Source organism: Stylophora pistillata, chromosome 5, assembly GCF_964205215.1.
Source record: "Stylophora pistillata chromosome 5, jaStyPist1.2, whole genome shotgun sequence".
In the NCBI taxonomy this organism is placed as follows: domain Eukaryota; kingdom Metazoa; phylum Cnidaria; class Anthozoa; order Scleractinia; family Pocilloporidae; genus Stylophora; species Stylophora pistillata.
Genome location: NC_142523.1, coordinates 29,040,472 through 29,067,549, shown reverse-complemented (window position 1 = coordinate 29,067,549; position 27,078 = coordinate 29,040,472). Strand labels below are relative to the sequence as shown.

The window sequence follows — 27,078 nt, the reverse complement described above, 5'->3', positions numbered from 1 at the left end:
ACTGCCAGCTAATTTGAAACTAGAAAGTTATGCTCTTTACGTGCATGTTAGTGTCATAGTGTCGATTCAGTAGAAGAAAAGTCCATTTCAGAGTCAGGTTTTGCTGTTTTATCTATTGTTTGATGGTTTAGGAGATCAGTACGTCGAGCAAACCATGTTTCCTTTTTTTTCTCGGAATCAATGAGACGACCATCAAAAAACGTAATTAACCGCTTACACGATCAGTTTTACTCACATCTTAGAGAGAGCAAGAACACAAATTTTTGCGTGAGTTTTTGTAGACCGGGACTTCATTTACAGCCTATAACATTAATAAACATTTTTAATGTGCTGGTCAAGAGCCTCTTTTCATTTACAGCTGTTAATTGTAAGTCACTGAGTACATCATTTGATGTAGACCCAAGTAGTACCTTTTCCGTTTGTCGGATTTGTTGCATGCCTTTCAAGATCAAGAGAACGTAATTGTCCCCGAATTATGTTCTCTTGAGGAGAAAAATTATCTCGTCTCTATTCATATAATCGAGAAAATATTCGAGAATTTGAAAGCAATAAGTCTCTAGAGAGCTGTCACAAGGCCCGAATTGGGAAACAAAATGTGCATGCTAACAAGGTCTGGTCAAGAAAGAAAAGACAAAAAAATATATGCATAGGAACCAGCACATTGTCCGACCTATAAATCTGCAGACTTCCTTATCCAAGTTTGTAACTTGGTTTATGACTCGTGCCTCCATCATTGATCGCACAAGTATACCGTTATCACATTTTCCCGCAATCTATCGTACTTAAGAGTCTGAGCCAGTAATATATGGAGGTATCATTGGTCAGCATACTCATTGTTTTGGCAGCTGTCATTTGATGCCGTAAGAATAACGGTCTGCGGCCGGTAGTTTGGAAAAGCCGGAATCCGGAATTCCGCCGGAATATTTCAACGTCTGTTTTTTTAATTCAAAACAACTCCGATTATTTTCCGAAGAGCGTCGAGCTCCGAATATACTTCGATGATTAACCGAAAGCTATCCGAGGGTCTCCGAAGTTACCCGGAGATCCTCGAGGAACAATCGAGCCCCCGGCTTCATTTGTTTTTTATCGACTTTCTCATCTCATCTTTTGTTTATTTTTAATTATTAACTTATCTATTTTTTAACGGCCGTGAAACTAAATAATAAACAGCAAATCATTCGTCAAATTATAGGTTAACATGGTAAGCGTCCCTTTAATCGAGATCTCGCTTTTTCATTAAAAGAGTAGAAAGAAAATATAGCAATGCCTAAGTCAGTCTGCCATCTATTCAATTACAATTCCGGGAAAGCGCTGCCTAACGAAAGTTATAAGCTTTTCCGTTAGAGACAGGCCTCTCTCAGTTCTCCTCAACAGACCTTGCAAGTGGCCTTTATGGAACCAGGGACGACGTGTGCACAGACATGCTATGTTAATATGGTAGTATCTTCTTTGTGCTCTGCCTAACTTCCAACATTTTGTGCCATCTATATACAGATTTGGATACCAGTCCATCTCTAAACGTCCAATGACTGCCATGCTTTCAACAGATTGAGAGTCTCTATGAAAGCTCCCTTCACATCCGTTACATTTTGAGATGTTTCCTTATAGCTTCATTATAAAGAAAGGATTAGGGGATTCAGGAATGATGGGTTTCGGCGGTAAAGGATAATCTTTGGTTAATCTTCGAGTATATTCGGAGCTCGCACGCTCTTCGGAGAGGTAAGCTGGAAATGTTGAGACAATTTAAGTTAGATTGTGTGACAAGTTAGTAAGATAAGCGATTGCGTGGTGACAACTTTTCGCTTGTGGTTTCAGTGTCGGTAATGGGATCAATTAACCGGTGAGTTTGACTAATGGTCGTGGGTCGTGGGTACAAGTCGTGGGTCGTGGGTGTGGGTGTGGGTGTGGGTAAAAGTCGTGGGTGTGGTTAATACTTAATAATAAAAATAACCATTTAAAATATTAAATATAATAATACATAAATTTTATACAACCCGGTCATTCATTAATTTAACTGTTCTTTCTTCTAGTTATTTTATTTCTTTTATTCAATTTACCCTACTTTACGTCTATTTTTATCTGTTATCTCACTGTCAATGAAATTAGTTTCAGTTTCGCGACGCATTCCGAGATCTCGTTTGATAATAAAGGGAAGAGAGATAAATCTTATAATTACACACTGTGTACACGTTTTTCGAGCTGTGCGGTCTGCAATCTGCGGTCTGCGTTCTGCGTTTTCGAGGTCTGTGTTAACGAGACACCTGAGTTGCTTTGTACGATTGTACCAAAAATGATTTCATGTAGTAGAAGTACTATAACGTTAAAATTGCGACAGCGCTCGTGAATTCTATAATTGCGGCTAAAGTCAGGGGCCAAGGAACAGAAATTCCGAGATCTCGTCTGACGACATCAATGACAAAAGAATAATAGATAAATCTGGTAATTACACACTGTATACACAAAGGAAAACTGATTGTGCACAAGTCGACTGACTCAAAAGGCACACACATAACCTCTGCCAGACTGGTAACTCGACAGTGGAGGATCGTAAACGCGATATTAGCTGTAGTCACACTACAGGGTTTTGCCCTAGGGAAACTTGAATTGTTGACAGTTTCCCTAGGGAAACTCAAATTTGCAAGTGTGACCGATTTTTCCCTAAGTAAATTACCTCGGGAAAGTTTTATCGTCTGGGGCTTGAAAACCGCAAGAGAACAAAAGAATGTCCTATGGATTTCCTTTGACAACTACCCTAAAAAGCAGAAAAAGGGAGAAATCAAATCCCAGAGTAGCCGACCAATGGGCGCTCGTCGGCGATCGCGCTGGTGACAGATCCGGAATTATCGTGTTGTGAAACTAATTTAATGTAATTACAAGATTTATTTCTCTTCCCGTCGCGAAATTGAGACTAATTTCATTGACAGTGAGATAACAGATAAAAATAGACGTAAAGTAGGGAAAATTGAATAAACAAAATAAAATAACTAGAAGAAAGAACAGTTAAATTAATGAATGACAGGGTTGTATAAAATTTATGTATTATTATGTTTGATATTTTAAATGGTTATTTTTATTATTAAGTATTAACCACACCCACGACTTTTACCCACACCCACACCCACACCCACGACCCACGACTTGTACCCACGACCCACGACCCACGACCATTAGTCAAACTCGTAACCGGTCCATTTGTTAACTGATATCGTTATCTAGGTGTTAGGGTGTGCCGCACGTACTGAAAAGATAAAACCTGCCAAGATTTTTTGGTTGCTTTTTTCTATCGAGAAGGATAAAGACGTGATCTGTGAGTATAGTAACTAAGTGAAGAATATTACCGTGAGGTTTGCGAAGAACAGCCTGGTGATTTTTGGCATTCGCAATAGTTAACCTGCAAGGTTTGTTGAGGAGAAATGAGGGAGGCCCGTCTTTAACGGAAGAGCTTATCGCTTTCATTAAGCAGCGCTTTCCCGGAATTGAAATTGTGTAAAAAGTAGACTGACTAAGGCATTACTATATTTTCTTTGTACCCTTTCAATGAAAAAGCGAGATCTCGATTAAAGGGACGCTTACCATGTTAACCTATAATTTGACGAATGATTTGCTGTTTATTATTTAGTTTCACGGCCGTTAAAAAATAGATAGGTTAATAATGAAAAATAAACAAAAGATGAGATAAAAAAGTCGATAAAAAACAAATGAAGCCGGGGGCTCGATTGTTCCTCGAGGATCTCCGGGTAACTTCGAAGACCCTCGGATAGCTTTCGGTTAATCATCGAAGTATATTCGGAGCTCGACGCTCTTTGGAAAATAATCGGAGTTGTTTTGAATTAAAAAAACAGACGTTGAAATATTCCGGCGGAATTTCGGATTCAGGCTTTTCCAGACTATCGTCTGCGGCCAAGGCTACTCCACTTGCTTTTGGCAAATAAAAAGATACTGATTGATATCGGCGAGCCCGCAAAGTGACATAAATACTGGTCAGAGGATTTTTGTTGCAACAGCTGTCACTCTAACACGTAAATGTAGATTTCCGCTCTAACAACAATGCACTAGCTCGGTCAAACGATTGCATTGGAGGCTTATTACATTTAGGACCAAACATTACTACATTTAGGACTTTATTACATTTAGGAAAGCTATTACATTTAGGAAAGCTATTACATTTAGGAAAGCTATTACATTTAGGACGTCAGCAGGCCCGGTATGATAGAGTAAATCACTGTGGACGTAATTTACTATTTTGAGACATAATTATCTAGCGAAGCCGATTTTTCACAAAAAAAATCCTATCGACGACATTAATAAACATCCAAACACAACATAGCGGTTGAATTTTCATCACCGATAAGTTCTATCCAACTATTCTTTTTTGTGCGGCTTACACGAGGCGTGTGACGCCCCACTAAGCCAGCATCTAATCTGATCAGCACTTCGATTCGTTACAAAACATGACGCGTTTGTTCGAATGTTTTGGACAAATTAAACTCGGTAAAATTCAGTCGATCGTTTGACTTTTGTGAGCGATTTTCTTCATCCTCAGAACCATCCTTTTTGCAGTTTCATGCTTAATGTAAGTTACACATGCCATGTTTGATATTTATGATTGCTTAGCTGAAATGCTTGTTCGTGCGGCGTAGATTCCCGAGGTCGTAAAAATGTGTTTCATACAAGAGGTAATTCGCAGAAACAAAGTGCTCAAACTGAAAGTCAAGTCAGCGTACAATAAAATCATCTTCGCTTAACTCCAAAGGCTGACTTGAAGCTCTTACTCAGATGCCCACCCGCCGTTGCCTCGTGCTCATGGAAGCATAACGTTTTCACCGTTATAAGGAGTTTGACTAATGGTCGTGGGTCGTGGGTAGAAGTCGTGGGTCGTGGGTCGTGGGTGTGGGTGTGGGTGTGGGTGTGGGTGTGGGTGTGGGTAAAAGTCGTGGGTGTGGTTAATACTTAATAATAGAAATAACCATTTAAAATATTAAATATAATAATACATAAATTTTATACAACCCTGTCATTCATTAATTTAACTGTTCTTTCTTCTAGTTATTTTATTTTGTTTATTCAATTTTCCCAACTTTACGTCTATTTTTATCTGTTATCTCACTTTCAATGAAATTAGTTTCGGTTTCGCGACGCATTCCGAGATCTCGTTTGATAACAAAAGGGAAGAGAGATAAATCTTGTAATTACACACTGTGTACACGTTTTTCGAGCTGTGCGGTCTGCGGTCTGCGGTCTGCGGTCTGCGGTCTGTGTTCTGCGTTTTCGAGGTCTGTGTTAACCAGACACCTGAGTTGCTTTGTACGATTCTACCAAAAATGATTTCATGTAGTAGAAGTACTATAACGTTAAAATTGCGACAGCGCTCGTGAATTCTATAATTGCGGCTAAAGTCAGGGGCCAAGGAACAGAAATTCCGAGATCTCGTCTGACAACATCAATGACAAAAGAATAATAGATAAATCTGGTAATTACACACTGTATACACAAAGGAAAACTGATTGTGCACAAGTCGACTGACTCAAAAGGCACACAAATAACCTCTGCCAGACTGGTAACTCGACAGTGGAGGACCGTAAACGCGATATTAACTGTGGTCACACTACAGGGTTTTGTCCTAGCGAAACTTGACTTGTTGACAGTTTCTCTATAGAAACTCAAATTTGCAAGTGTGACCGATTTTTCCCTTAGTAAATTACCTCGGGAAAGTTTTATCGTCTGGGGCTTGACAACCGCAAGAGAACAAAGGAATGTCCTGTGGATTTCCCTCGACAACTACCCTAAAAAGCAGAAAAAGGGAAAAATCAAATCCCAGAGTAGCCGACCAATGGACGCTCGTCGGCGATCGCGCTCGTGACAGATCCGGAATTATCGTGTTGTGAAACTAATTTAATGTAATTACAAGATTTATCTCTCTTCCCGTCGCGAAACTGAAACTAATTTCATTGATAGTAAGATAACAGATAAAAATAAATGTAAAGTAGGGTAAATTGAATAAACAAAATAAAATAACAAGAGGAAAGAACAGTTAAATTAATGAATGACAGGGTTGTATAAAATTTATGTATTATTATATTGAATATTTGAAATGGTTATTTTTATTATTAAGTATTAACCACACCCGCGACTTTTACCCACACCCACACCCACACCCACGACCCACGACTTGTACCCACGACCCACGACCCGCGAACCGCGACTATTAGTCAAACTCCGTTATAAGCCGCCTGAAACATGTGTATTCTGAGCTCAGTCAGACCTCAGTGCATTAGCAATCATCGGAATAGAAAGAGAATCAATTGAGATAAAGGTTTGTTCAGTCGTGTCCTAAAATGAAATCTCATATACAAGCGGATTTCGTCGCCAAATGACGTAGACGACAGTTTTGAGGAGAGGTATTAACGAAGCTCACGTTTTCATTTTCGAAACACTTACCTTTGGCTCCACGCTATCGATAGTGTCAATAAATTCTGAACGGTTATATGGAGATTATTTCGAGTACACACATAAATCACAGATTACGTTCTCTTCTTCAAGCAGTTTTGTGTGAAATTTTGTTTCTGATAGTTTTCAAAACGGCGTGGTCGCGTGATTTGTCGGATAGCGTGACATAGTCAACCCTCAAAAATCCAAACCTCTGGCTGCATCGACCTGGGTATCTCTGACCACAACCTAATATTCGCAGTCTTCAAAGTTACAAGAGGTAATGCAAAACCCAAAGTTATCCCAACCAGGAATTACAAATCACTAGACACAAGGCAACTTAGAAGTGACTTCGACCAGGCTCCCTGGCATATAACTAGCTTATTCGACGACATCGATGACAGTGTAGACGCTTGGCAATGTCTATACAATGAAATCCTACATCACCACCTACCCCCACGAGATGCTAAAATAAGAGATAAGTCTCTTCCTTGGATCAACACCTCCATCAGGAAAGAAATGAACAAAAGATACAAGCTCCTTAAAAAGGCAAAGTCATCAGGCGAACCCCGAATTATGGGGTCTCTACAAACAGAAGCGATATGAGGTTAAGAAGCTACTAAGAAGTGCTGAAGCTGATTATTGGCAAAAACTATTCAATGAAGCTACTGATTCTAATGAATTTTGGAAATTGACCAACCAAGTCTTGAGGAAACACAAAGTTAAAAACATTGGTCCAATCTGTGATCACAACGAGGAGATAATAACCCATGATTTAGAGAAGACAGAGTATTTTAATGACTTTTTTGTGAATGTCAGCAAAGACCTCACTAAGCAACTTGACCCTTTGAACTTGTCATCTATAAACACCTTTATCACTAGAGTCACTCCTACCAGGGTCAAAACTGACATGAGCTAGGAACTGGTAAAAAACAAACTGACTAAAGCTGCTAGCCCCAAGAAGGCTACTGGTCCAGACTAAGTATCCCCCAGGGTCCTCTCCATGATTGGTGACCCTGTTATCCACAGTCTTTTACCAATCTTCAGGAAGAGTATATGTGACGCATCTTTCCCTTCAAGCTGGAAATTATCACGCGTTAACCCCACATTTAAGAAAGGCTCACCAACAGAAGTGAACAACTACAGACCTATCTCCCTCCTCAGTATCCCTGGGAAAATCTTAGAAGATGTTGTCAGTGATACCCTGAACAACCATTTGGACACACAAGGCTTGTTATCTCATAGACAGTGGGGTTTTCGGAAAAAATTATTCAACTGAAAGCCTCTTACTTCACCTAACAGAGACCTGGAAAAATGCGCTTGACAAGGGCCTTAAATTGGGCGTGCTTTTTATTGACTTTCGAAGAGCATTCGACACATTGAACCATACCATCGTTCTAGAGAAGCTAAAGGCAATTGGGATATCTGGCGATTTGCATTCGTGGCTTACCGATTACATGTCTGCACGTAAACAATTTGTCCAAATATCAGGATATCAGTTCGAGCCCAAAACCATCACACATGGAGTTCCCCAAGGCTCAATACTAGGGCCAAAATTATTTTTAATATTTGTAAACGATCTTCCAGAATCAATAACTAGTGGTGAATTATTTATGTTTGCCGATGATACCACTATTTTTACAATTGGAAACAACATCGACGATATCATCTTAACACTCCAGTCTGTACTAGACCAGCTGTACACCTGGTGTCCTGATCAAACAGATTAATCGCCAACGAATCGAAATCTGAAGCCCTGATAATTTCTAGCCAGAACTTTATTGGCCCCCTGCCACGCTTGGCCTTTGGTAATAGCTTTATTGAGTACAAGTCATCATCTAAATGTCTTGGGGTGACAATTGACAGCAAGCTATCATGGCAGGAGCACATAAAGAACGTTTGTAAGTCATTCAGCAACAAAGTCGCAGTACTGAATCGGATAAAGTTTTTACCGATACCAACCTTAGAAAACATTTATTATAAAACTATTATCCCTAGCGTTTTGTATGGCATTGTAGTCTGGGGGTCTTGTTCTTCAGCCTTGACGGATGATATTGATCGAATTCATTTAAGAGCTACTAGAATTATTTACAACCTACCCCATAGCATCCACAGTGATGACATCATGAACGCTCCACGCTGGAACTCTATTGTTTCATTTTACATCAGGAGACTTTTAGTTATTACGTACAATATCTATCATGGAAATAGCATCGAGCCTCTAAATGACTTAATAGTGAAATCCGAGACTGCTTATGACTTAAGAAAATCCCTAAAAGTTAAGGTTCATAGACCAAGAACAGAAATGGGAAGATCTTCGTTTAAGCACAGAGCTGCACTATCCTGGAACCTCCTTCCCGAAGACATGAAGAACAGCTCAAACTTAACTTCCTTCAAGAGAAAACTCAGGGAAAATAAAGAGAATTCTGAAATCTATCAGCTTTGCTAAAGCTTCCTGTAGCGTTTCCTACAAATCTGTTGACTTTAAATACTTTTAACATTTACTCCGTATTGTTATTAATATATATTTCTTTTAATTGTCATTATTTACATACCATTTTCGGTCTATTCACTAATCAGGTATTTATTAGTTGATAGTTTAATTGATGCAGGTCCACATCAGGACGTAATGACTTGCCTATCCCTCAACCTGCTTTATTAAATAAACTATGATGATGATGATAGTAAGATTAGATCTCTAGTAACCATGGATATCTTTGACGTAAGAGACGTAACTGCGGAAAAGGCGTGTGGCTTGGGGGCCGACCATTTAACTCTTGAGGGGGGTGGGTAATTTTGAAGAAAGATTTCCTGCGCGCGCTTTTTGGAAGAAAAAATTGCATGCAGCCCAAATGTAACAGGAAAAAATAGCATTTAGAACGGAATAAAATATCCTGCACAGCAGATTGCTAGAAAAAAAATATTTTGATGACCAGAGGTCACCCACCCCCCCCCCCTCAGAAGTTAAATGGTCGGCCCCTTACACAAAGTGTGTAGCAAAGTTATGGCAAGATCGAATTTATTTATTTGTCCACGAGAGTCGAGACCCCATCTCGGGTCAGCCATCTTGCAAATTGTCTTGGATTTAACCGTGGTCTAGGGCAATTTTTTTTAGGCGATCGTATCACGAGTTAGTTCTCCTCACACAAATCAACACACCCAGACCCGGCTTGTGTTACAAGTGCAGCTTGTGCAAGAGCTTTTACACTCTTAAAAGGCAACATTTAACTGCTTTAATCTTTGGTACGGGTTGTACTACACTGGAAATGAGTCATTGCACGCTTGCAAGCCAACAACTATCGGTTTGATCTATCGGTGCGGGTTGCACCACTCAGAGTGTCTGAAAGTGTTTGGAAGTTTCTGAAGCCACCTGAAAGTGCCATAAAGTGAAATAAGTTAGATAATTGTGGAATGCATTCTCCTTGGACAGATGAGAATTCACGCGGAGGCATATTTGAAAACGACAAATGTAAGTAGAGGAATCCCGATTGAACAAAACTGGTCAAGGATTGGCTCTCATGACAATTTTGTGAAAACAAAGGATATCTTATCACGTTTTAAGGATTATTTTTGGAGTTTCATGCTTATGATGTTTTATTTAAATGTATTTACTGGCCAGTATTGAAGCAAGTGGTTGGACAACACAAAATGTGGAACGATGTGATGTTTTGGTTTTCACAAATTATTTTCTAGAATGCCTATATTCCATTTCTTGTAGGAGCTTAGCAGGTTAATGTTACAACTGAAATGTGATTAGTATTATGTTTTCCAAGTAATGCCCAGAATTATTCAGACCTTAACATTTCATGACTTCCTGTAAGCTTGGCAGTCTTCTAAATTCTCTTCGTAATGGTTCAGATAAGCACTGATATTTAAACTTGGAAGCAATACACGTGTATTAGGCTTTTATTTGGTAGACCACGACTCCTTTTCAGTTACTTGTTTGGTTTTGGCTAATTCATCACAATACTGATATACATGAAAAATTACACTCTTAATTGGCTAAAAACAGCGAGGTGCCTTTTTCATGTATCACTTGTACAAAAGTAATAACTCAGGTACAAATGTACACTACTGATGGCTCAGCAACAATAGATCACACTAGAAACCAATCAGACTTACGCGAAGTTGGTTGTGCTGATTGATGCACATAGTAGTTGACCAATACAAACAAAAGCTTGGATATTTTTATGTATATTCATTTGATAAACACTAACAAACTTGCATTCCTGAGTAAGATTTCAGCTGCAGGACAAATTTTGATACAGCATGTCAAGTTGACCATTTACATGATGATGTCAAGTTCACCCATTTATTTCATGTCTCCACGTAGCTTGAATTGGGGAAACACACTGTTATGAAATAACAATATCAATAAGAAAACTTGAAAGATTCAGTTACTTTAAATCATATGATACCATCATGTACTTGCCTGTACATTGAACTCTGTTGTGTTTAAGTTGTCTCTGATTACTGTTCCTGAAATCTATTATGGTGACAATCTATCTCTATTGAACTTTCTGTTAAGTAAAGCCTCCAGGTCAAATTGTAAATCTTATTGTGTTAAAAATTATTAGTAATGTTAATGTAATGTTACCTCAGAGTACTACTCAACATATGATTCATTAAAGTATTGCTTTTGTTCTGATCTTGTTATGCACATATCTTTTTTCCCTAAATTCTTCTATTTGCAACCCCATATCCACCTACCTCAACTAATTTTTTTTCTGTGTTCTTTATTGAAAATACAGTCCCACAAAACCCATATACAATAATTATAACCTCAACTAACTGGAACTAGAACTTTGTTCCCTAATAGACAATAGAAACCTACGCTCAGCATTGTGTAAGTTTGCCTGTATTTATTGTCCAAAATTAGTCGTATGTTCAGACCAAATCAAGCTCCCAATGGCTTCTAGTGTAGATTATATCATTTCCTGTTTCTCCCGGCCCTTCTGGAAAGTTTTGTTCTCATGTACTGGTACACAAAATGCTAAAAAATAATATTCATATGAAATGCTTCACTATAGTTAATTTCACATCACTTGCCTTGAAAAAACAATCAACCTAACAACTTCAGAACTCAATTTCACTTTGTTGCATAGACAAAATCATGACTGAACCTATCAGGCCACTATGGGAGATAATGCTGAGGTTTTTTTGAGTTCCCAAAATCCTCAGGTTACATTTGCAACCTTTGTTGTCAAAAGGAGACCTCCGTAAAAACCACAACGCGTCAATTTCGTTCCGCTTCGCATACTTCTGTCACACCGTCCCCGTAAATAAATATCTGCGAGATTCGCCCGCACTGAAATAACAGTTTGGCGTGTTAGATAATAATTAACTTATTAGACGTTTTGTTTTGTAGTATCGCTGAATATTTTTATTTGTTATTTGTATTTTGACTCACCCTACGGGCTCGTCAAAATATGGCACAATTCGTAAAAGTACTCAGCGATACTACACAACAAAACGTTTAATATTAAAGATATGTGTAGTGTACAATCCAGAAAGAAGGAGCTAACGATATGATCGATTTTGTCAAATTTCAATCAATTTATCTAATACAGGTAGAAATGATAAATAATCCATTAAAATACAGTGTTTTAGTAATGAAAGTCTTAAGCCATTTTTACTGCCGAAATGTCTATTTTCGCGAAATAAAGTGATTCGAAATAAACAAGCCAAAAGTATTTGTCTTTCGCTCTTCGTCAGTAGTACATAAATATTGAAGCAATGGTTACAACACAATGCTGTGAGTTTTGTCCTGTTATCTGATAAATTATATATCTTGGCTTGATTGTAACTGAGTCAATGTTACAACTGTGTCATATAGTGAGCTTGCATCGATAATATCGCAAAGTTAAAACAAGTTTCCTCCTCGCCGTCCTAATTTCTGATCACAGAAAAAGACCAATGATATTCAATATTTTGTTGGGTTTGTTTGTTTGTTTTTTTTTTGTTGTTTTTGGACCATCAGGTAACAAAATTACAGCAACTCCTTTAACCATAAGTTAACGCTCAACCGCGGCCCACGTATTAAAGCAAGTCTTTTCGCTTTGCGTTTCATCTTTCACAAGTCCAGTCAACAAAACTATTTTTTGTCCCGTTAAGCAAATTTTTTCCGCTATTACTACGAAATACAAAAAATATCAAGCAAACTCAAATACTGTATGTTATACGACTAATTCATTTTAATTTCCCTTTTATCAAATGATTTATCGTTTTGTTTGAAGAAAATCAAACGCTTAAAATGCTTCTTTTCTTTTCTAGATCAGCAGCGATACAAAGTGCTGGAAATGGATGCAAAAGGCAATCTTTACCTTTACACTGACTATTACACGAATAACGAATGGAAAATACAATCTCGAAGAGGTGAACTCAAAAGTATGTTTCACTCGCATCGTAAATCTCCTGTTCAAATTTACCAAACCCACACGGGAACATTTTTATCCGTTGAAAACTTAGGAAAGTTTTGCAACGCGTATGGGCGTAAATTCTATAATGGCATTATGTCTGATTACTGTTCCTGAAATCTATTTTGCTGACACTCTATTTCTAATAAACTTTCTGTTTAATAAAACCTCCAGGTCAAATTATAAATCTTATTGGGTTTAAAAATTATCAACAATGTTAATGTAATGTTACTTCAGGGTACTACTCAACATAATATTGATTCATTAACATATTGCTTATGTTCTGATCTTGTCATTCACCTATTTTTTCCCTAAGTTCCTCTATTTGTAACCCCATTTCTACCTACCCCAACTGAATTTTTCTGTGTTCTTTACTGAAAATACAGTCAAACCCAAATACAAGAGTTATTGTAATAAATGTTTTCAGTGCTCTCAACCAACTGAAAATATAACTTTGTGCTCCACTGGAAAACCTACGCTCAGTATTGTGTTACTTTATACGTATGTATTGTCCAAATTAGTCATGCAATCAGACCAAATCAAGCTCTCAATGGCTTCTAGCGTAGATTACACATTTTCCTATGTATTGGTTTACAAAATGCCAAAAATATTCCTATGAAATGCTTCCCTGGAGTTAATTTCACATCAGTTGCCGTGGAAAAGACATCTATTCTACAAACTTCAGTACTCAACTTTACTTTGTTACGCAAACAAAATCATGACTGAATCTATCAGACCACTATGGGAGATGATGCTCACGTTTTTTTTTTTTTTCCAGTTTCTACAATCCTCACGTTACAAGTACAATCTTTGTTATCAAGATGAGACATCTATGGTGAACGCTATAGCGTGCACTATTGACTCAAGAAGCAAGAGTCGCACTCGCCTATCGCCTCGTGCGCCGACTCTTACGCTTCTTTCGTGCTCAGCAACCTCCCGCGTGCATCCATAACTCAAAAGTGCACGCTATGGCATTCACCATTTGTTTTATAAGATAACATTAAGACATTGGAACAACAGAAGTGCCTTTATTGAACTACATCACAAAAAAAATGTTTGTGTAGTCTTACATGACAAGAGAAAACAAGCGCGCGAAAATTCATTCATGACAACCAACTGCACAGCAGCAACTCAATAAAGTTTAATCACGTTTCCTGAAATATCGATCAAAATCCTCTCTATAAGGTCTGTATCCAACAGCCGGTGAAAGAGTTCAGCAGAACTATGAACAAACTGGAGAAATTTGACAACCATCCAAAATCATTTCAAAATGGACTGAATTTTAGAGGATGAACCATTGAAGACAATTTGCACGTTTTAAATAGTACACTCGCCGAAGAGCGATTTCGTTGTCACTTTTTTGGTCTGGAACGACGTGGATTGCTGAGAAATTTCTGATGGCTGGCTGTAATCGATGGCAGAAGGAGAAAAGGCTCTCGACAAGAATTGGCTGCAGCTATGGAGCTGTGAGGTCGAAGGCCGCGAATTGTAGCTTACAAGAAACTGCTCACTGCGATGTCAAGAAATGGCCACGATGTGGCGGTTTGAAATCCCGGCCTTGGACCAGAGAGAGATGGCAGTGGCTCTTACACAATGGTTTGTGTAGATTTTGGATAAGCGTGCTTCTTCGCTGATGGTCTTCATCATTTTGGCGAGGCTGTTTATTCCAAGCGGTCGTGCTGCGTACCAAACGGCATCTAGAGCCATGTTCTTTTTCTTCGCATACTGGAAAAACGCAGTATCCTTTGGATATACCTTCTGGAGATACAATTTGAGGGCGTTGTAGCCGTCACCTTGGTTTTCGGTCTCATACATTCTTCTCTTTCTTGCAACGTCGTTCAGTCCTCCGGGATGATTCTTTGATAGTTCATCGCGACTCATGGTTGCGCAATTTCTTTCGGCCGCATCGGTTTCAAACTTGAAGCTCTTCGTTGACAAGCTTCTTTGCCCTTCAAGTCCTCGTCTGCAGGAAAACAGGACGACATGAAACCAAAAATTTCTCAGCAAGGAAAGCGGTGACGACAAGGACAAAACTTCGCTTGGTTTCAGCTTCTGGAGGTCTTCTTCCTCGACATTTTCTTTGTCGCTTTTTTTTAGATATTTTAGATTTTTTATTTGTGTGTCTAGCATGAGGTTTGATCTTGCAAATCTTGGGTCAGTTGAAATTTGTTGGCCTCTGCTAAATGGCGGGGCATTGAGGTATCTTTCTATCGAATGACGAAATCCCAGCAAGGTCGATCTACTGTAATCTTCGCCCTTTTTAGTTCTCGCTTCTGCATAAAATCTGCGTAGGTTTTGATCAAGCTGACTTATTTTCATCACTTCAAGCTGGGTTTGAATTTGTTTTTCTGTACACCAAGCTGAAAATAACAAAAAGAAACGGGCTATCAAAATTTGGTTTGAAATGATACTTAACTTTTTAATTTATTTTCATCTGTTATCAGAGTAAGCGCTTTTTAAAATCGCGAAAACAGTAAATTGAAAGTGTAATTTCGTCGACATTGTCTCCGCGTTAGCATTTAATTGGGTTTACACAGGAAAAATTTCTAAATATTTAATAGGTCTTCAAATATTTATTTCGTTTTCTCTTTCTCGTAAAGCCTATTAATGAATTTCAACTAAGCTTTATTTTAATAACTTTTTGTTTACCTTTAAACGTCGACACAGACCAGTTTGTGACTTCTTTGGTCTTTTTTATTTTAGTGTTACTCACTTACAATCTCTTCAAGTGCGCTTTCGCTTAAACTTGCGAATCTCTTTGCAGGTGGCTCGGGAAAAATGCTCCCAAGTAGGTCAAAGAATGGACTAATGAATAATGGCTGAAAATTTCTAAAGAAACTGTGGTGCTGCGTCGGTGGGGGTAACAAGGTAATTTGGTTATATCAACTAAGTTGAAGTTGTAAATTGGCCACCGTAACAAACAAAAAAGCTGACGTTTCGAGCGTTAGCCCTTCGTCAGAGCGAATGACTAAGGGCTAACGCTCGAAATGTCAGCTTTTTTATTAATTACGGTGGCCAATTTATAATTTCAACTTGGTTGATATAACCAAATTACGAAGGATGGACTGTCTGTTTCATTTTCAGATTAATGTGGAGACAGTTTCGCATTTCTGGCAGAAGGCACGTCGGCCATTATTTTGGAAACAATGTCTGTCGAAATATTTGCTTTGGAAACATTAGCGCACACGTCAACAGCATACACCCATGGGAAAATAGTAGATGCTGAATTAACCAATAATAGTGCGCGCTTTTCTTTAGTTATGTTCTAACAAAGTTTGGTCATTAACCCTCAACTTGAGGATGAACATCTCAGCACTAAGACAAAAACGGCGAGACCATCGCAGATGAAGCCAAACAGAGAGCAAGATGGGCAGAAAACTTTCAAGAGATTCTCAACAGACCCCACCTCAAGTCCCAGCTGACATCCTACCAGCAGCAAACCAGCTAGCGGTGAGCATCAATCCACCAACCAAGGCCGAGGTCAGCAAAGCCAACAATTCCTTGGAGTCAGGCAAGGCAGCACGCCCAGACGGCTTTCCACCAGAAGCACTAAAGGCGGACGTCCAGACCTCGACAGAGATAATCCATCCACTCTTAATGAAGATCTGGGAGAACGAGGAGATCCCAGACGACTGGAAGAAAGGGTACCTGGTGAAAATGCCGAAGAAAGGGGATCTGTCATCATGCAACAACTGGCGGGGAATCATGCTGCTCTCTATCCGAAGTAAGATCCTGACAAGAATAATCCTGGAGAGACTCAAGAATGTCCTTGACAAATCTCTACGAGAGGAGCAGGCAGGTTTTCGCCAAGACAGATCCTGCACAGACTATACGTCAACCCCAACTGCCAAGTCATTCACGAGGGGAAGTTGACGGACATATTCCAGGTACAGACCGGTGTTCGTCAAGGCTGCTTACTGTAGCCGACCATCTTCCATCTGGTAGTCGACTGGATTATGAAGCAGACAACATCAGTCAAGAAGACAGGCATCCAGTAGACTTTCACCAAACAGCTGGAAGACCTACACTTCGCTGATGACATCAGCCTCCTCTCACACAGACATCAGGTTGCACACAGGAGAAGCTGTCCCGCCAAGCCAAAGAAGCTGAGAAGTCGGGCCTCAATATCAACACCAAGAAGACGGAGGGGATGCGAATAAAAAACAAGAAACAAGACCCCATCACACTCCACGACGAAGACCTGAACGAGGTGGAACAGTTTGTCTACCAGGGCAGCGTCGTAAACAAAGATGGAGAAAAAGACGAAGACATCAAGAGCCGGACCAACAAGGCCAGACATGCATTCAACACTCTCCGCCCCATTTGGAATTCTCCAGCCGCCTCCCTTCTTAACAAGATGAGAATCTTCAACGCCAACGTCAAGTCTGTCTTACTGTATGGCTCCGAAACGTGGAGAACTACCAGGTCAAACACCCACAAGCTGCAGACCTTTATCAACAGATGCCTAAGAAACAACATCAACATAGAGGGTCAGACGTCATTTCCAACGCCGACCTCTGGGACAAGATTGGTCAAAGCCCCATCAAAGTGGAAAGAAAAAGGAAATGGGGGTGGATCGGCCACACACTCAGGATATCCCCCTCAAACGTCACCAAGCAAGCCCTTGACTGGAATCCACATGGAAAGCGAAAAGTAGGAAGACCGAAACAGACTTGGCGCCGGAGCACTGACGCAGAGGTGAAGGCCATCGGAACAACATGGGCACAGCTGAGGAGGACCGCACAGAACCGAGTGCGTTGGAGAAGTGTTATTACAGCCCTATGTTCCTCAGGGGACCAAAAGGCTTAAGTCAAGTACCGTAAGTCAAGTAGGCTAGTTATCTTGTTTTATTGATGAACAGGAACAATATTGAAAACTATTTAAACGTAATCAGATAGTAGAAAAGAAACTCAATAATACACTAGACACTGAAAAGCAGTTTAATTTCCTAGGCCACACATGTATACATTGTGGACCTATTCTTCGTTATTCTCATTACTTGTACATGTCTGCTTGATGTTGTATTGATATTGTAAGGAGAAATTCAGTCTTGGCCACTCATGGCGGTCAAAGGGTTGTGGCAAAATAGAAGCAAACATTTAGAAAAGATTACTCATTCCAAGCATTATCAAAACAAAGAGAAATACAAATTGAAATAATGTGGACAAAAACATTAAGCAAAAATTTTACAGTTTGTACAACTGCAATTTTTTTCATGGTGGCGAAAGGTACTTTTCCTAAACACCTACCCGCTCTATTCGGATCGTTCCTTTTTTACGAAGTGATTGACATGTGGCGCCTATTAGATCAAACTTCTCATTTAGTCAATCTGTGTCTTCGAAAAAACCGTTTCAACTTGGAAAATCTCAGGAATTAAACTCAACACGCTTTTTTTCTAAGAGAACACAACAATACCCAACCAAATTAACATGGAACACGACCATAGCCAAAATAATTTAACAACTAGATTTCAAACACGAATTTCCAATCGCTTGATGGTTGACGAGGAGAAAGGAAATATTCTGAATGTGTTAGTGTTTGAGTCTTCTTGTCTTCCAAATTTTGAAAGTTACAAAAAGATAGGCTCGTCTTATTAAACTTTTATTTCAGTTACAAACGCACATTCTCAGGCTACAAGCGAGTAAGGTGGCCAATCAGATAGCAGAATTAGGGATCAAAGGCTTGTACATTTTTACTAACATTTGTATGTTAGTGTGTATCTCCTGGGGCGGATCCAGGATTTAATCAAGAGGGGTTCGGAGAATTGTTCCCTTTCTAAGGGGTCCAAGATTTTGAAAATTAGGTCTTCGGAAACATGATTTCCAGCGTTCTGAGAGAAAATTTAGGGGGTACGACCGAACCAACCGAACCACCCCTGGGTCCGCCCTAGATTTTAACCCCTGAAGCTTTGACAACTTAACATCGTATGCATATTCTCCAAAGTCTTCTTTCTGCATTTCATATGGCGCTCCTTCAGTCGGCGACCATTTCCTTTATTCTCGTGACCTTAATGTTTGATTTAGCACCGACAATGTAGGGAGAAACTAGCTGCTGGTCAATCTGAATGGTGAAGGGTTAAGGGATCTTAAGAACGACCTTAATCCGACGACAACGACAACGTCCTGCAATCCAAGGTTGATATTCTTCGTTCTATTTTTGGAAATGTTTTGTACAGAGGATCATGGAACGTTTAACGTCATCAGTATCATCATCTGGCCGATATCTGTGTCCCGCCAAAGCTCTTCTTCTCTACCGACAACTTTACGTGCTCAAGAAGTTTCTGGAATATGGTGCAGTGGTTGCAAATTAGATCCGAGTTGGATACGTAGAATTTTTTAGGTATGATAGTGCAGTAGACTATGAGCAGTCCGTCCTTCTCGGTGAAGTCCGTGGCGCGAGTCAAAAAAAAGACCAAAGAAAAAAGATGTCAGCAAGCCGAGCGGAACTCTGGTATATTTTTTTATAATCGTGCGACGGACTTCGCCGAAAAGCCGGGACTTTTCGTACTCATTAATGCAGTTGATTTTTCTTCTAGTTTCTGCTCCAGCAAGTTTTCTTTGGCTATTTTTGTTGACAAGGCTTTTTTTTCTGTATTATTCTGGTAATTATTTTACCAGGCGTAATCGTCTTGACCTTTTAGTTCCAATTGTTCACACCGCATCTGCTAAGAAAGGGTGCTTTTATTCTGGGGCACAAGCTTTCAATAATTTACCGCCAAACCTGAAAGAACTTGAATTCCTATTAATGTTTAAAACGAAGCTTAAAATTTCTCTATATAATTAACTTTTAATTTTACTTTTGATACTTCTTCTATGTATATACTTTCCTATAGTTTTTATCTTATTATGTATATTGTAATAGTTTTTAGGAATTTTATGTTTATTTTGCAATTTTTTTGTTTCCCAGGGCACCTAATGATAACAGCTTCTGCTGACGGGTTTACCCTGGTTAAATATGTTATTATTATTATTATTATTATTGTTATTATTGTTATTATTATTAGTATCGACTACTACTACGAAGACGTGACGGACGTGTGATGCGCTAGTAAGTAACGCGAACTACACAACGAATACGCTTTATTCATACACAGCGAAACAAGATGGAAGATACACAAGAGAGAGAAAACAGTCAGGCGTCACTCGTATGAGCGTGCGCATGGAACTAAACAAACACCGCAGGACAACCTGCTGGCGCAACGTCTTTTTCGTTCCTTAACGAGAACAAACTATAATAACAACGTCTCAGGGATTCTTTAAAAGTATACATGCTGAAAGTGGTAGGACCCTTATGCATGACATAGTCTTTCAAGTACAATGGCGATTTACGAGACCGCTGGGGCCTTGGAGAGGCTGGTTGGGGACAGCTTTTGTCAGGGTTAGAGTAGGACACGTCAGGTTCGACCGAGGCTCTTGGAACTTCAGGATCCTGAGGATCGAACAGGGTTTCCACACCGTCGCCTTGAAGGAGTGGGATGGAGGAGTCCAGGGTTTCAGGGTTGGCGTCGAACAGATGAGTGATGTCCAACGGTGGTTGAGGGGGGATCGGGAACGGACTCTTGTTCATCGTGGACTTCATCATCTGCTCCATTCACGAAAGAAGATGAGGAGTTCACATGTGTGGGGACAACGTAGCATTCGGACAACTTGACCTTGTAAGAAGAAGCTCTCAACTGACAGGCGGAGAACTTCTTGACAAAACACCATGGGTCGTTTATCTCTGTAACGAGGTAGCAGTTTCGGGCATGGAGCTTGTTCCGGTCTGACACTAGATAGACCAGATCGCCAACGTTGATCTGGGGTTCGAGTGGTACGAGGCCTCTGGGACTCTTGGTATGCTCACTGGATGAGTGGTTGTTTAGACGCTGTTGGTACTTAGCAAGTATAGTGTTGTAATCTGCAGCGGGAGGCTGGTTACCACTGAATTGGCTTCTTTGAGTCCACAGCTTGCGTGAAGAAAGTCCTTGACAACGTAAACGAACTTTGAGGCGAGCAACAGCAATAGCTACGCTCACTTGATCGATAGGACCACCACCAGGTTCCTGCTTTAGTAGTTCGGCCTCGAGCCGAACTACTAAAGGATATACCATAAACGTTTAGCCGAGTTAGTATCAAATAAGAAGGGAGAGAGCTATGCAGGCACCATGTCATGGATTAGAGCCAAGGAGTCATTTGCGCTCATTCGTTCAGCTTTGCTATGCCTGAGAGGATCACGATCCATCAGAAGAACCCTCGATATCATCGACTTAGACTTCTCCCTCGACAACGCTATTGCCTGTCCAACGTAGTTTTGTGAATTCTACCAAGTTTTATGTATACTTTCTCTTTCTCTTTTGTTTGTACCTTTTTGTGAATTTATTGAATTATTATGATTATATTTTAGAGCTAGTGTAACTTTATCTCTTGAACGATAAAGACGCATTTTTATTTTAGTATCGACAATAATAATATTGATGATGATGGAAAGGATTAGATTGTAAATTGGATTTTAATTGAAATCGGAACTACTAGTAGGTCTTTTTCACTTTTAACTTATATATGGTTATTTGCTTTGAGTGCTAATAAAGTTTGATATTATTATATAATTTAAAAAATATATTACTATTATTATTATTGCAGTAAATGGTTTGAACCCGGGGGTAACATGTGAAGGTGTAGTCTGATCGTCCGGGTGAGTGTAGTCCTGAGAAGGACTGTTGTCGGTGGCAGTGACTGACGTTTCGACAACCTGTGCGGAAGTCATCATCAGAGTCAAGTGAGTGATTGTTGTTCTACTGACAACAATCACTCACTTGACTCTGATGATGACTTCCGCACAGGTTGTCGAAACGTCAGTCACTGCCACCGACAACAGTCCTTCTCAGGACTACACTCACCCGGACGATCAGACTACACCTTCACATTATTATTATTATTATCTTTTTTGTACCATTTTCCGGCAATTGTTCTTGCAGTTGTAATATTTGATAGCTTATAGTAAGCGTTTTGAGATACCCAGGAAGGTTTATTAATTACAAAGGCTTGCAGACCAGAAAAGGGAAATTATTAAAAGGTTTATCAGACATATCAGAGTGGGAGTAATCAAAAACTTACTTCACTGTCTTAAAAAAAAGTAGATGAAAATGAAAACTGAAAAAAAAAAATTACAAGACAAAACAAAAAAAAAAAAACAAAATAAAAAACATACCGGCTATTAAATTAGTTGAGGAAGATTTGTTTTGTAACGCCACCAAGCATAAACGATGAACATTCAAACTACTGTCGAAGAGTGAATGATTAGGGGAAGAAGAAATGAAAGGGAAAATTAGACAGGTGAACCTTCAAATCTATAATGAATCATTGCCATCAATATTTTTTGTTGTCTCATAAATGGTGCAGATATTACATCCGAAAGCCAGTGGTAAAAAGAAAACTTTCCACCAAGTTTCCCCTGACAAGTCCCACAATAGAACTACTGGAAAAAGTCATGGATTTTATGTTAAAACAGCCATCACTTAGATGACGATGAAAACATTCCTTGTTCCCTTTATCAAATCTAGTGTATAGGAATCATATTGAATTCTCTTTCCCATTGTTAGCAGTTCAAGGAGTCATTTCACTTAAAGTAAGTCATTCTTAAAGCAATTTTTGTATTTAAAACCATTGAACTCTTGGATTTTTTTTGTCAGACGTTTTCCAAAATCCTGCTCGACTATGCTCCTTTATCTCAAACTTCACAGTCAATCATAAGCGGCCATGAAACAATTCAGGATTCCATTTATAGTAGTTTAGTCGTTTTGAATTCTGCCCTCTGCAGGAAAAGTTCGCAGACTTTTTCGCAGAGTCAGCTTGAAACAAATAAAATTTTATTCGAGATACCCCAACAAGATACAAGAAGGAATAAAACTCAGCAATTTTGAACTGACCTATAGTTGCTATGGCTGTTTCCGTTAGTAACTGCTTTTCCATAACGAAAATCTGTGGGTTTACATTGCTTTATTAAATATAGACAGCCCTGGGGGGTTCAACTTCATATCAGAAAGAGCTCATGCTGGTTACACGGCTGCCAGCCGTGCCTGGTAAGCTGGTATCGTAGAACGCAGAACTGCCGTAGGGAGGTCAAGAGTTCAAGCCTCAGACCGGACCAACACTCAGGGTCTTAAAATTACTGAGGGGAACGTACTTCCTTTGCTATGACATATTCAAGTGGTTAGACTTTCTAGTCTTCTCGGATTAGGACTATAAATCCTTGGCCTCGTCTCCTGCATCTTCTGTATACTGTTTAGCAGGGGACGTCCCTCGACTTAGCCGTGAAAACTGCCTTACACAGAAGTTTATAAATTATTTGGACCAAAAGCAAAGCTCAGGAAAGCATTGTCCTCTATGCAGCTGACTCGGCAAGTGTAAGTACGGATGATCTTTTGGTCAGTGTTACATCATCCTGATCGGCGCACTAAGTTAGTACTGAACGAAATGATCGGGGCGGTCCTACATCTGAACGATGGAGGTTTTCTTCATCGTCCAAATCATTACTGGTCTTTTCCCCTGGTTTCCTAAAATTTTGTCGATCTCTTGAGCTTTATTTAGGACGATTGGGTTGACACAGACGATCATTTGGGAAGGCCAACATATTACGACCCGCATTCAACATCCCGTGGTACAAATCCTAAACCTGCAACCCTCTTGAAACGACTTTTTTGCGCTAATCATGGTTAATACTCTTGGGAAATAGCTTAATCATCCCCTGGCCTTTATGCTGTGCTTATCCATTTGTTACCTGGCATTTTATTTTCGTATGACCACTTTGTTTTTTCTGTTTTGTTTCATAATTAGTCAATTTTTTTCCACTCCCTCCCGCCCGGGGAACTTTCCTTAACCCCCTCATAAGCTCCTCGTTTCCTCATTAAAGATGCCCGAGCAGATTCACCGTCTCCTTTGCCTTTCTCTGTGCTGTAGAGTGTGGTGGTGGGGGGGGGGGGTGGGGAGAATTTTGATTTCGTCTTGTCAACTAATTTACGAGAAGGTAGAGGGAAAGTGTTATTGCATTACAAAACAGTCCGACAACATTAACAACAAACAGGATCACGATGATTGCCTTTAAAATTCTATTTGCTGTTTTATGTCTTAAGTGCGTCCAATTCTCAGAATTAAAACACTGGTTTAGACCGCTTGTAAGGAAATGAGAGCTAGTTTGCAGTCGAATTCGTGCCGATATTTGTTTCATTCGTATTAGTTAATCGTCGGTTTCCATACAGTCTGTGTTCGTTAATTCCATTAAAATGACTACATCTGTGTCTTTTGTTTTTCAAATGTTTAGCTTTCGTTAAGCAGTTTATGAAATGTCACCCTGCAGCTTTGAGGTCGTATCTCTGACCTCGGCATACAGTAATTTACTGATCTCGCAGCTTACTAAATAACCTAATAACTCTCGGTTTATGAGTTGTAAAGCCTGGTTTTTAATTGTCAAGAAAATCGTAGACGATCGGCAATTTCATTGTTTCCCAACCTTCCCCGATTTTCCAATAAATGAAACCTTGAAATCGTAGAGATCCCAGAAAACCGGGGACGTTTCTATTTTTTTGGCCTTACACACTTCCTGATCCATTCGGCGAACATTGCTGGTGCAGCAGCTGTGTACGCATCAACATCGCCATAATGCATTTATATTTCTCTGTTGAGAAGAAGTGATTTCTCTCCAAAACCGTTTTCTCGGATATTAAAACAACTCTTTGCGGTAGAGTTTCTTCCTTGAATTTTATGCAATATTAGCCACCTGGCGATCCCGGCTGAAACCTCTGCGCATTAGACAAGGAACTCACGTGTTACGCGACTTGCAGCGTTATTTAGGGTAGGACTCTTAGCGAATAGCAGCCTTCCACAACGAACAAGATCTAGATGATTTTCTTCAGTATTTCATATGCTTTTGGTTAGTTAATTCACCTTTGAAATAAACTATCAGAATATCGTTGCTGTGTTATGTTTAAGGTGCAGAGCAGAGCCTAGTTTGCCGTCGAATTTGTCATTATAATATTTGTATTATCCGTTTAAACATTGCAATGGGCTAGCTTCATGTTAGTGTTCCCGATTATTTCGATATTTTCGATGGCTCCATTTCAAGTTTAACTTTCTTTAATAGAATATTAATGTTTGTGGCCCTGGAGCGTCGAGGATGCCTGTTTAGCGAAAACACTTTTAGTTCAGTATTTCCTTTACTTTCAACATTTTACGTTGTTGTTGATATGTTTCCTCATACATTTCCATAGAGCCATCGAAAGATCGCAAATTGGAGCAATTTGTTTCGTGGGTTCTTCTTCCTATAGGAGGCGAAGCCACGTATGTTATCGAAATAAGAGCGTGATCATGGTGAAAATAGAATGCCAAACCTCACCCGATTTTGACTCGATGTCACACTTTGCTGGAAATACTTTGTTCACCTCGGCGAATTGTGGGTCTTTAACAGTGTCAGTTCCTTTGACCATGAAATGCTTATAGAGTCCAAATCGTAAATTAGTCACGTAGCTTTTCGAGTACAGGCTGTCATCACTTTTTTTTCAGCACTGGCGTAGACTTCTTCAGATCGCTGGTCAAAGCGGTTTTATGAAGGGGTTCCCCACCCCTGTTTGCCTATTAACTTTCCTCAGAGTTGGCCAGCCAACTGCCGATATTTGCATGTTCAAGCATTATCCTCTTGAAAAAATAATGATAAAGAAAGAAACGAAGGAAGCAAAAGAAAGAAAAATAGAAAAAAAATTATAAAACTTATTCGAGTCATGTTACAATTCTGAAAAAAAAAACAAACAGTGAGTCTCTATATTCGTATATATTTAAAAGACCATGTTGGAATCTTTTTTCTCGGCACCTGTCGGTGGAGTAAAATTATTATGTATTTTGGTTAATTTGCATTATAGGCGTAAAATTTTCGTTTTTCGTTGGCCGCTTGCTCAGAACTAAACGCTTACCAACTAGTGATAACTGTCTAAAAATAAAAGAATAGAATCTGAAAAAAAAATTAATACACACTACAAAAGGCAAAACGAGACGAATTTAAAACGAGAAACAACAAACAAAGCTAGAAAAGCAAAGGAATCGAAATTAGGAACTTTTGGAAATGGAAAAATTTCTTGAGAGGTGTCGGTTGAAACGGTCTAATGTCTTTACTAGACTTTATTTTATTTGTCGCCAGATGACTGGAAGCGTGATGGGTCACTTGATTGGTTTATGTTAAAGGATGATGATGTAAAAAATATAATTTTTGATCAACAGAAATGGTGGTAATGGTAATGGTTTATTAGATATGAATTCGGCACTAAAATGAAATACTTCATATTTACAAGAAATTACAAAAAAATATATTCAAATTAACTGAGACTGTATAAATAAAAATTTTGCCGGGGGACTGGGTTACCGGCTCACAAGATTCTATTAACAAATTATTACAAATGTCATATAAATCTACTGCGATAACTCATTAAGCTTTGACGTCATTGCGGGAAAAAAAAACTTATTTGAAATCGTTTTGTCCTACATTTAAAAAGAGTCACGTTATTGCTGGAGCTCAGCTGACGGCCGTGTGCGTCTAGTCTTTTCTGTGGAATTAATGATGACAACTGTGAGTTTTTAATTTTCTTGAACTGTTCGAGGCAAAGACGTTCCCTATTTTCTTCCAGTGCGGGGTAGTTCAAAACATTACATGCAGTTCTGTAAGAAATTAGTGGTTCGATTATCCTGAAAGCTCTTCTTTGTATCTGTTCTAAATTGTCCACAAGGTAAGATGGAAGGCTAGAATGCCATACCGGGCATGCGTACTCCAAAACAGAACGTATTAGAGCAGTATAGACACTAAGTAAATCCTTGGGTGGAAGGCCATTGCGGCGCAGGACACGAAGGATATAAAGTCACTGAGCAGCTTTCTTTGTAATGCTAAGAATGTGACTACCCCATTTTAGATAATAGTATGCTAATTGCAGATCAGCCATCGTGTTCGTAAACATTTAAGCTACCTGAGAATTTATACATCTATAGATCATCGATGATCAATTTATCCAAATTATTCTTTAATTGAACAGTTGTCATTTGGTCCTTATTCGATAAGAGTACAGTCATTTTTATAAAGTTCAAGGTATCAATAGATGTTTGCAAACGAGAATCCAAGCGCGACGCTCGATTATTTTACCCGAAAATTCCCGAAGTTATTTTAAAAGAGTCTATGTGAAGACGAAACGCCGCGTCGTACCGACCACCAACTATTGTTGTTGTTT

General features: G+C 39.3%; 2 pseudogenes across 1 annotated transcript in view; one reads left to right on the top strand and one right to left on the bottom strand.

Annotated features, from left to right (window-relative positions):
• LOC148731283 (vascular endothelial growth factor receptor 1-like) overlaps positions 1-27,078 on the top strand; it is a 443,086-nt pseudogene that overhangs the window by 80,518 nt on the left and 335,490 nt on the right. The window lies entirely within an intron of this gene.
• Positions 14,103-15,161, bottom strand: LOC111318979 (uncharacterized; annotated as a pseudogene).